General features: G+C 39.3%; 1 pseudogene; it reads right to left on the bottom strand.

Moving 5' to 3' along the window:
* Window positions 1–2,843: 2,843 nt before the first annotated feature.
* On the bottom strand, window positions 2,844–4,446 carry LOC107046351 (annotated as a pseudogene).
* Window positions 4,447–4,571: the final 125 nt, after the last annotated feature.

The following is a 4,571-nucleotide window of genomic DNA, read 5'->3' as shown; positions in this document are numbered from 1 at the left end:
GCGTCGTGAACCTGATTGTTGTGTCGAAGGGACAGAAGCGGCCTGCGGGCTCTTCTAATCATGGTGTTGAATAATCAGCACTGGTCCATACACGGCTTAACTTTCAGTACTGCAGATAAAATTAACGACTAATGAAAGGGACCCGACTAACTAGTGCGACTGAATTGCCCCGAAAATAGAGACCGATCCGCCGAAAATCGTTTATCCCTCTAGTACACCCCCTCCACTCATGCCACTTCCCACCCTCTGCTCCATTATTCTAGGTTCAGTCTGACGTGATAGTACCGATAGTATTTTTATTACCAACAGGTAATCGGAGTTTCGCAAATTCTCCGGAAGGTAGATACCACGATTTGTAGTCAATAAAAAATACGTGGACGAAAAGTCAAAAAAATATCAACTCACTCATTTGAGACTCATTTTGTGAGATAAAAAGCTCCCTCGTCTGTCTGAAATTACTGACGACATTATTGTGATTGTTCGATGGCACCAATTCCGCGAAAAAAGAACCTCAAATATCCCAAAGTGTTACACCTCCCATCTCAACATGTGTTTACGTACAAATCTGGATGGCGTACTACCATCAGGTAAGTATGAAAATTGAGAGTATTCAAAGAAAAAACAATGGATTACGAGAAAAAATAAATGAGCCTCAGTGTTGCCTCAATTTAGAGGAGATGAGATAAATCTCACCGCGATGATTTTGGAGCACAAATCTTCTCGGACTACAAAACACCATCAAAATTTCCTCTCTCCTGTAGATTGCAATGGCAAAATTTTTCTCAACTTTAAAATCCTCACAAGTATGCCAAAGTCATGAAAAACGTCACATGTGATGTAAAAACAAGAAAAAAATCACAAGTGCTGCTCAATATGTCCACTTCTAACCTGATATTTTGCAGATACTACAATTGCCTCGATAAACATTGTCCTGTGCGCGGGAAATTACTGAACGGGGAGCAGTTCATTGTCACCGATGGAGTTGAGCATAACCATGCTCCAAATCAGGATTACTTAAATATCGAACAATTTAATGACCAGCTGCACGAACGTGTGACAAGCTCGTTAGTTGACTTCCGACTAATCTGGGATGATGTTGCTATAGCGTAAGCATAAAAAATAGTTGAATGAGATATTCCTAGAATCTGGAATAATCTGCATAGAACAATCTCCAGAAAATTGCTAATTCCTTTATCCCGTCACAATAGATTTACAAATTCCCATATAGTATGGTCTATACATTTCTCATAGTCATAATACGGTTCACAAAATTCTAATCAGCTGTATCCTTAAGAATGGATTTTTCTCGCATACGCAGTAGAAAAATCAACGTCCTGGCAGGCAGTGCTCTTTTTCCATTCATCAATTTCTTTTTTTTTCTTATTTTTTTAAGGATCTACTGATGAATAATTGCAATATTCACAGAAAAGTTTACAAAATGGGAAATTTCAGGGGATTTTTCTCATCTCAAAAAAATACACACAGTTCACAACACTAATATTTATTTTCCTGCAATAATACTTTGAGAAAAATGTGATCTTCTCAATGAGAACGATAACACAGAGTGAATAACTTGAGATCTACGATTAATGTTCAACACATGAAGAGATATGTTTCTTTATCTTAATAATAATCAGATCCCACTTGGCCCTAAGGCACTTAACTCAGAATATTTCCTAATTTTCCCTTATCATATATCATATATTTAGTCACAAACAGTAGTAGTGGTTCATCTCAAACACAAGTTTTCACCTTTCATCAGACAAATCTTATGTTATAAATTATCTGACACCACTTCAGCAACAAATACTCTGTTCTTAATATAATAAATAATTATATAATTTACACTGTTCACAAGTAAACATAAAAAACGAAAGAAAACATCATCGTATTGATCTCTACAACCCCTGATGAATCAAAACCAGAGTTGACTCTGTTTTCGTGGACAAAACCCAGTGTCAACTCTGCATTCGATTTTCATTAGGGACCGTTGAGGAGAGGCAATTTGCGAAGAACTAGAAAAATTTATCAATGTAAATTCACGTGTGAAATCATTCTCATCCTATTTAACTCTCCAGATAAATAAGAAAATCAGTTCTAGCTTCTAAAAAACTAATGTTTCATCTATCTATTGAATTAATGAAAGGAAGAGAATATTTACAAGTGTTTTTCACTCTCGACTTATTGAGAATTCCCCCCGTTGTTCTATTTTCCCCATTTTTTTACATAGATAAAATAAAACTTATCGAACGATGTTCTATGTAGTAGAAGACAATTGCTTCAATTGTCTGATTTCCTTAATTTGGTAAGATAAAAAAAATAACAAATCACCAGGTTTTTCTCATCCTCAAACAGACAGTTCTGCCTGTCCTATTTATCTATTTTTATCAATAAAAAACACCTTAATCCTTGAGTCTGGAAAAAAAACAATTAACAATAAATTAGGAAAATAGAGTCACTTCTACAATTCCTTGAATGCCATTTAGTCCTCCCAATGAGTAAAACAATTAACCCAATCTTAAAAAAAAAAAAAATTTCCATCTCTCCCCCAAATTAACAAATCAATTTATTCTTCAATTCCTTGAAAATTACTCCAATGGTCCCATTTCCTCATTTTTCTCACTTAAAAATGACAAAAAAATTATCAACAGATGCTTTACCCTATTAAAAACAGTCAATTTCCTCCAATTTCTCCCGGAAAAAAAATGCACAAGTTTCAATCGAGAATTTCTCTGACTTTACCCTAAAAATTATTTCCCCGAATTCCCCCATTTCCCATTTTTTATAAAAAGTTAAAAATGAGGAAAATAAAATATTGGAAAAAAATCATCACCTGCATTTCCTCACAGACTGAACAGGGACCTCAGCTCATCAATCCCCAGTCCCGAAGCCCCTCCCTGTCCCCCCGAGAGGACATTCTCAGCAATCTGCAGCTTCCTATTCTGCAGCTCAACAATCCTGTTCTCAATAGTATCCCGACAAATGAACTAATGAATAAAGACATCTCTAGTCTGTCCAATCCTCTGAATGCTGTCCTGCGCCTGGACCTCCAGCTGAGCCCCTGCCCCCCAGCCCTCAACGAAAGCAGCAGAATCTTCGGGACTTGCAGGGTATGGAAGCTTTCAACAATCCTGTCCCTCACCTGGGTATCAGTGCTTCCAGTATAATAATTGAATGATGTATCAGTCATACCAGGAATCTTCAACAGATGCTTCCCGATGATAGAAAGATAGTCCACCCAATCAGAGATAATCACCACCTTTCCCCCATTCCCCACGATCTCCTCGACCTTCTGCAGAATAGCAATCATCTTCGAGGACTCCTCCTCGCTGCTGAAAACAGGATTATCAGAGCTCAGGAGACGATCGTTTTTAACAGCTCTCTCATCGACCTCAATCTCCCCATCATTCTCCTCATCATCATCGTCATTATTCTCATCAGGATTCACTCGATTAAAAATAAAGCTGTCAATCTGCCTGACGACCTAAGGCAAGAGTGCAGAATTGTTCATCCCCTCTAGGCCAGCATTCTTGAATTCATTCTTGTCCAGCATCTTCCAGATCAACGCTGGATGACAGCAGATCTGTCTCAGTCTCAAGATCAACGTCAGGATGTGATGATGTTAGATGATTCCTCTCCTGTCCAGGAACTTCTTCTGGGATCTGGATAATTTGTATGATCGATAGTCGTGATGGTAGCTATTGCCCCTTACCCTCTGCTCTCTCTCTCTCTCTCTCTCTCTCTCTCTCTCTCTCTCTCTGATGAAGGAATTGAATGAACACAGTCTTGGAGTTGGTCATGACTTTGTCGNCTCTCTCTCTCTCTCTCTCTCTCTCTCTCTCTCTCTCTCTCTCTCTCTCTCTCTCTCTCTCTCTCTCTCTCTCTCTCTCTCTCTCTCTCTCTCTGATGAAGGAATTGAATGAACACAGTCTTGGAGTTGGTCATGACTTTGTCGTAGATTAGTCTCTCCTCTTCAACGAGGGCAATATCAATCTGTCTGATGTTCTTGAGGGGAGTTCAGGCATCAATCCTGAGGAGATCAGTCCCTCCTTCGTCCTTCTCAGCATCACGCGCTCCATGACACAGTAGAGACGCTTTGTTCCCACCTTCTCATCATTGTTGATCCACTTGTTGAAAACACGTTGGTTGTCGAAGGGCTTTAGATTCAGGAACCTCATGATGGGGCAGATATCCCCCACTTTGTTGTGGACTGGGGTGCCGATCAGACACCAACGTTTGTCAGTGGTTAATCCGGCTATTCGAATTGATTTCAAGGAATTGGGGTCCCTTATGATATGGACCTCGTCCAGGGCTACTCGCCTCCAGTGGACCTTGAAGAGGAGACTGTGCCAGGTTGTGTAGGTCCGGTTTAGGGTGTCGCAGGTTGTTATGATTACATCGTATTTTGCTAGGATTTGAAGATTAGTCTCCTTGTCCTTGTGGAATCTTCACATACGACCGATGTCACCTTTCGCCTCGAACTCGTTGTACTTGGGGAAATTATGGAGAATTACTTGTTCGAGAATTATTTGGGTCCAAAGAAATTATTTTTCAAGGATTAATATTGAAAA

The sequence above is a fragment of the Diachasma alloeum genome, unplaced genomic scaffold (assembly GCF_001412515.2).
Source record: "Diachasma alloeum isolate Michigan unplaced genomic scaffold, Dall2.0 Dall_scaffold_01325, whole genome shotgun sequence".
Classification (NCBI taxonomy): domain Eukaryota; kingdom Metazoa; phylum Arthropoda; class Insecta; order Hymenoptera; family Braconidae; genus Diachasma; species Diachasma alloeum.
This window is presented reverse-complemented; position numbering and strand designations above follow the sequence as displayed.